The sequence below is a fragment of the Tupaia chinensis genome, unplaced genomic scaffold, assembly GCF_000334495.1.
Source record: "Tupaia chinensis unplaced genomic scaffold, TupChi_1.0 Scaffold148271_1, whole genome shotgun sequence".
In the NCBI taxonomy this organism is placed as follows: Eukaryota; Metazoa; Chordata; class Mammalia; order Scandentia; family Tupaiidae; genus Tupaia; species Tupaia belangeri.
Genome location: NW_006208122.1, coordinates 749,132 through 757,122, shown reverse-complemented (window position 1 = coordinate 757,122; position 7,991 = coordinate 749,132).

Here is a 7,991-nt window from a genome sequence, read left to right as displayed (position 1 = left end):
ATATACATGTGCCCGGTGTGAGTTTAAGCCACCGGGTCCAGGACTTGAACCGTGGTAGACTACATGGGTGTGTCCAGTGACACAGCCATTATGCAAACTGCTGATCCCAAATAACTATTACTTCTATATCTAACATTAGCCATGGAAGAGAATGCTGAGTATCTTCTAATGGGAACAATAAATTCAACAAGAAAAAAATTATGTCATAAAAATGACATATGAACTATGGAGTTCTAACTCTCAAGATAAATTATCTAATGATACTATCACAGATTAGTCTCAGTGATGAAGAAATGTATGTGTAAACAGAGATGAGCATGACCTTTCATGAAGTTCTCATGTAAGTTCATATTTTTAAGGGACATTAACAAATTGAAGGAGAGTCATATAAAAAGCAAACATGGAATCCAGGAGATGGTATAATCGTTATGTCACTGGACTCCCATGTAGTCGACTGTGGTTTGAGTCCCAGACCTGGTGGCTTAAACTCACACTAGGTTCATATGCATACTCAAGATCCCAAGAGGAGAATGAAGGAGAAGGGACTGTGGCATGGCAATCCCCCCTTGGGGGTTGGAGATATCTCACCTTCTGTTTCTCTGTCTCTCTGATGAGCGCACATGCCCTATAACAAAAATCTCTCTCTAAAAATAAAAAAAAAGAAATTAAAAAAAGCAACATGGAAGAATACCATAAGCCTTCTAAATGAATGTTAACCATATAATCTTCTAAAATGATTTTTGCTTAGAAAAAAGTTATTCAGAAAAATGAAAAGGTCAAAGAACACAAAATAGTTTGAGACAAATTAAAAAAGAAAGAAAAGAGAATAATAAGACATGATGACTACAAATCAAGTAGGGCTTTCTGTTTGATGAATTATAATTTAGGTATTCAGTAAACATGTGTAAGATGTACGGGAGTCAGTAAAGCTTATTTGTGTGCAAGAGTTAGAAGTTAAATGACTCAAATTATAAGCTAGAAACTGTACAATAAAGTCAATGAAAAAAAACTATAAGAATATAGGATGATTATATTGAATCCCATTGTAAATTTTGGTTGATACGGCTTGAAAAGAGTTTCATCTTTAAAAAAATATTGATTGAGCATTGGAGCATGATATAGTGTGTTGTACATTAATGAGATACATAGGGTATGCATGCAAAAAGAGAAGAAAAAAAAAACCAAGGAGATAAGAGAATGCAAGGCATCGGAATGAAACTAGGAGAAAGAAGCATTGTTGTAGGTGAGTATTCGTAGTGTTCTCTAGAAACCAATTTAATTCCAAGGAAGCCAATTTTGGCTCAGAAAAAAAGGAATCTTTCATAAAATCACTATGTTTGAAAGTGAATGCTGACACCAGGGTTGTAATTTTCCAACACTAGAGATGTTCATGCTAGCATGATTTCCTAGGAGAGACATTATATAATACAGTCACAAATGGAATAGGGTTTAACTTGGCCATCAGAAATTATCATAAATTGCTCATAAATCCCATTATAAACTGATAGTATTTGAACATATGTACATTTACACATTTAGAAACAGTTTAACCAGCCTTCACATGCTATGCACACCTATTTCTTTATTTATATTTGTTCAATTTAACTTTTAGTAACAGTTTCATTGCTATATAACTTACATATCATAAAATTCACTTATTTAAAGAGTATAATTCAATTATTTCAGTATATATGCAGAAACTATATGAGCACTACAGTGAATTTTAAGAATATCTTGATTATTCCAAAGAGAGATTTTGTAACATTTAGGTATTACCTCTAGGCTCTTCCATGTTCCCAGCACAAGACAATTAATTATCTACTTTATTTTTCAATAAATTAGAATATGAATATTCATCATATAATCTGTGGCTGACTTTCTTCCTTTAGTATAATGTTTTCAAGGTCTATTCATGTATCATTACTTCTTTGATTTTTATAGCTGAATAACATTCCAGATTCTTGGACATTCAGATTTTGCTTTGCCATTAAACAATTGATAGATATTTGGTTTGCTTCCGCAATTCAGCGTTTGCAAATAATGTTGCCATGAATATTTGTGTACAGGTTTGTGTATGGACATATGTTCATACTTTTGGGTGCATATCTAGGAATGGAATTGTTGGTGCAAATAGTAACCCTAACTTAACTTTTTGAGGAACTTCCAGAGCACTTTCCAAGATGGCTATACCAATTTACATTCCTACCAGTAATACATGAGCATGCTTCGTACCTTCACCAACCACAGTTATTTTTTATTACATTCTTTTCAGTTGATCTGAAATTGTGCTTTTGATTGTATTTCTTGATAACTAATAATTTTGAAAATCTTTGCATGTGTTTATTGCTGTTTATCATCTTTTTTAAAAAAATATGCCTTTTCAGATCATTTGGCTAACTTTTTCTAAATTTCCAGAGGGTGCAAGTACTCACCAGAGACAGAGAAAGGATCCTCCAGGGTCACAGTGCGACCCCCTCTCTCCATTTCTCCATCCCATCTTGATTGGGGCATACACACACATATGACCAGCCTACTTTTCAGAACAACAAGGCTGGTATTCAAACCACCATCAGCCATATGGAATTCAACTGTCTATGCACAGCATTTAACCACCGTGCTTCACGGCTGGTCCTCCTTTGGCTAATTCTTAATTATTGAATTGTTGGAAAACTCATGAGACGTTTTTGTATAGAAAAAATATATTATAACTTTTCTGACAGCCAAATAGATTAACTTTTTATTATTCAAGTGTACATTTTTAAATATAATTAGATGGAAGTCCCTTGTCACAGATGTGATTTGAAAATGCTTTGTCCAATTCTGTGAACCTTGTCTTCATTTTCTTGGTAGTGTACGTCGAAGCAAAAACTTAAAATTTTTATGAAGTTCAATTTGTATCTTTTTTCAGTCTTCCTGCTTATGTTTTTAGTGTCATATCAGAATGATCTTCACTATGTCCAAAGTCAAGAGGGTTTCATTTTCTTTGTACAGTTTTAGAAATTATAGTTATGTCTGTGATCCAATTTAAGGTAAATATCCTAAAGAATATTCTTTATTTATTTTTGGATGTGGATATCTAGTTGACTGCTAACATTAATGTATTGTGTATATATATGTATACACACATAAAATTATTTATTATATATATATATTTTATTTCTTAGGGGGATTTTGGTTATTGGGAGTGTGTCAAAACATACTTTGTGTGCTTTCTCTTTTTTCATGTTTTCAGTTGTGTTTTGTGAAAAAGTATATGGTTTATCTTGCAAAGAATGTTTATTTTGCTACTTTTGATAAAGTATGTTATGGATGTCAATTAAATCTATTTTACTGGTGATGTGTTTAATTCAATTATGTCCACATTGATTTCCCTGCCTATGGGACCCATCAATTACCTTTCATAGAATATTGATGTATCCAACTATGCTAGCAAATTAATCTATTTTTCTTTGTGTTTTTATCAGTTTTTGCCTTACGTATTTATGAGGTATTGTCAGTAGTGCACACATGTTATAACTTTTTAGAAAAGTACTACTTAATAATTTGATAATGTCCCCTTTTTTTCCTTATTTTTTTCTTATTCTGAAATATGATCTATCTGAAATGAAGAGAACTATATCAGCTCACTTGTGACTAGTGTTTGGATGACTGACTTACTCTATCTCTTTACTTTTAAATTCCCTGTGTCTTTAAATTTAAGATGGGTTTTTATAGCAGATAGTAGAGCTTATATTGTTACCCACTCAGATAGTCTGTCTTTTAATTGGTATATTAAGACCATTTATGTTTAAAGTGATTATTGTTACAGTTGTATTGATAAATAGCATATTTTTAATGGTTTTACATTTTTTACACTTATGTTCTGTTTTCTAATATTTTGCTTTTTTTTCAGGTTTTGTTGTTATTGTTATAGGGTATGTGTGTTAGCCAGAGAAAGACAGAGAGAGGGAGAAAGTGAGAAATCAACCCTAGGGGAATGATCTTGCCACAATCCCTCATTATCCAGTCTTCCGTCAGGATTGTGGGCACACACGCATGTATACCTGGTGTGACTTTTCAGGCCACCAGGTCTGGGACTCAAACCACACATGAAGTCAGCTATGTGGGATTCTGCATACCACCTGTTGGCTCTCCCCTTCTTTGTTTTAATCTCTGATTTTAGTATATTATTCTGTAATTTTATTTCTTACTTCCCTTAGCATAATAAGAATAATTATTTTAATCTTTTTACAAAGTAGTTGGCCTAGATTTTTCAGCAAACATTTGCAATCAGTCTTTTCAAATATCTCTTATACTATTTCATACACAGTGTACCCATAATAGTACCCAATTTCTCTGTCCTATTTCTTACATCATTCCTGCCATTCTTTTTCTCTTATACAAGTGTTATAATGACCCAACACATTGTTGTTATGATTTCTTTGAACAGTTACCAACTAGGTTAATTATAAATCATAAATATCCTTATCCCTTCATTTATTCTTTCTTTAATAGTCTTCCTTTCTTTTCTCTTTTTTTTTTTTTTTTTTGAGAGGTTTTTGCTATAGGGCACATGATGCACTCACAGAAAGACAGAGAGAGACAAAAAGTGAGAAATGACCCCCCGGAGGGGATGACCATGCCATAATCCCAATCCCTTTTCCTCCATTTTCCTCTTGTGATCTTGGGCAAGCATGCACACATATGCACCATGAGTTCAAGCCACTGGGTCCAGGACTCGAACCGTGGTTGACTACATGGGAGTCCAGCAACATAGCCATTATGCTACCTGCTAGTCCCGATAGTCTTTTTTTCTTTATGCAGATCTAAGTTTCAATCTATAACATTTTCTTTCTCTCTGAGGAACTTTTTAATGTTTCTTGCTAGTCAGGTATTCTTGTGAGAATATCCCCCAATTTTTATTTTCTGAGAAGTCTGTATTCATCTCGGGAGTCATAACAAACTATAGGCTGGGAACTTAAAACACAGTTATTTATTTGCTCACAGTTTTTTTTTTATTATCATAATCTTCTTTATATTACATTGGATTACATATAACTTTACATTGACTTCCATTGCTTTTTCAAAAGGGAATGCCATGCATGTCAGTCAATACAGAGACATCATCTCCCCGCTTTATCATTCAATGTCTTTTCCATGCATTTCCCAATAATTATTATTATTATAATTTTTTTAAAAAAAGTCAATCACTATTTCTCATTTTGCTTGTTAAAAGACTTCACGCATCATGAAATACTTCCCAGACCAGTCCAGTTGAGAATACTATACATGTCATCATCAACAGATAATAAACCATATCTGTTTCTCACTAACATCCTCTCTATTGTTCACTTGCTATCTTTCTCTATCCTCTTCTCTATCTTTTTTTTATAGTTTATTTTTTTTATTATATTTTTTTCCCATCACAACACACAAATGAATTTTCCATCCAAAATACACTGTGCATTGGCTCAATCAAGCACGTCAACATATATGTTCTCAGCAAATAGTTTCCCAATTCTTGTGTCCTGCATACCTTGCCTTTTGTTTTACCATCCTAGATTCCCCATCCCCCTCCCTCCGTTATGACCCATCCTCCTCCCACATAGTAGTTCATTTTAATTTTTTTAATGTATTTATTTTTAGTCTTTTCCATAGAACACATGTACTCATTGGGGAGAGACAGAGAGTGAAAGTGAGAACTCACCTCCCAGGGAGAATGACTATGCCACAATCCCTTCTTCTCCATTGTCTTCTCAGAAGAGAGGTGTGTACCATGCACATGCTCCTGGCATGATTTTCGAGCCACTGGGTTTGGGGCTCCAACTACAGTTGACCATGTCAGAGTCCTGAGCCCCAGATACCATGCCACCTGCAGTCTTCAGTTAGTTTGAAGGTAGATTTTATTATGATAAACTCTGAATTTAGTAATAAATGCATATGTTTCAGTTAGTCTGTTACAAATTTGTCCTCCTCTCCTCCTCAAAGAAGAGATTTCCCTCTCTGATTTTCACCATGTGAATCTGACGGGACTCCTGTATATAAAATGTATTAGACTTGGACCCCTAGAGCTTTTAATTTTCAAATTAGTATGTACTCAGTGTAGCAATAAATCAAATTATCATAGCTGTTCTTGCCACAAAACAAAACAAAATGAGTAACTATGTGAGACAATGGACATATTACTTTGCTTCACTGCACTTTAATAATATTGGGGTCCAGAAAATAATAACCCAAAATATGGCACTTTGGCATGAACAATGTCCTTTGGCACTTTGTACAAATGAGATTGAAAGCCCTCCAAACCAAAGTCTCTCGGACCCTCTTCTGCTCACCCTTTTTCCTTTTATAGCACAGAGAGAGTCTATGCTACAAACCAGTTTCTTTACGGACTAAGGGAGATTTATGCAGAAGAAATGCAATTGTCTTGGCCCTGTCCCTGGGATCTAACTAACCAGAGATGAACTCCTCACAGGAGAGGAAGCTAGAAGTCAACAGCTCAGGACATACTGCTCAGAAAGAATTTTATGTACTCTTCCAACTATTTTTTCTAAGATCTTTTCTGCATAAAAAATCAGCCTTTGTTCACAGGGCAGTTTCACCCATTACCTTCCCATAACTTGTCATCACCCCTCCCCAGTGTCCAGAAGAATCTTGTCCCATACTATCTACTATTCAAGCCCACTCATCTCCAGTAAAAATCATTTACTCTTCCTCTGAAATGTCCTACATCCTCTACTTCTCTCTCCCCTAAGAAGAAAGTAATGAAGATTTAAGCACCTGGGTCTTCTTTGACTCCCCTATTTTGTATGATTTTTTTTTTTTTGAGAGGTTTTTTGCTATAGGGCACGTGCACTCGCCAGACAGACAGAGAGAGACATAGAGACAGAAAGCGAGAAATTACCTCCTGGGCGGATGGTGACGCTGCAATCCCTTCTCCTCCGTTCTTCTCTCGGGATCTTGGGCACGCATGCACACGCGCCCGGCGTGAGTTTTAAGCCACTGGGACCGGGATGCGAACCACGGTTGACTACGTGGGAGTCCAGCAACATAACCATTACGCTAACTGCTGGTTCCCTATTTTGTATGATTCTTGTGCACACGTGCACATAGACACATTTCTTCTATTAATCTGTCTATTGTCAGTTCATTTCAACAGACTCAATTATCATACCACTAGAGGGAAAATTTAAACTTCCATACAGTAAACTTTTTATTATTTCTATGTAAGCCACACATCACGTTATATACCTTAACTATATACAAATAATATTTATTTAAAAAAAAAAGTAAAAGATACTGGCATTGGTGAAATCTGCTTCAGGGGAGCTGCTCTGTATTCCTTGTATTCACCTGTCTCTCTAGTTTTTTGTCTGGGTGATTTGTCCCACAATATCAATTCTAAGGTACATCTAAGAAGTCATTGATTTTTCAGTTGTTTACCTTCTTTCATGTTGTGAGGGCAGGACTGATGGGTTCTAAACTCATACAATCTAAAGTTGATACAGCCATTTGGTTCTTTTTCAGTTTCTATCCCCTTTTTGATATTCTCTATTTTATGACATATTACCTTCTACTTTGAAAGCCTGGTTTTCATGAGTTACTTAATATATTTTCAATGGTTACTTTATAGTCTTTTGTTAAATCTAACATGGGCTCACTCTCCCATGAAATTTCTGTTGCCTGCTTTTTTGGGTTTTGTTTTCTCATGCATGAGTTATACTTAGGTGGTTTTTGAAAGGGTGATCATTTTTGTGGAAATTGGACATTTAATGTACTATATTTCAGCAATTCTGTTTTGATCCTTGCCCTTCGGGGGTGTTAATGCTGCTTGCTTTATTTATTTGTCTCCTTTTATTTGTTTACTGACTGCCGGTATTGTTTTAGTCAAATCTAGTCCTTAATCCCATCCCTCTCAATCCTCCCACATACCCATGAGAAGCCTTTGGTACTTTCCTCAGAGACCAAAACCTTGGGCATGTACACAACCATCTTATGTTGACAGTGGCTTT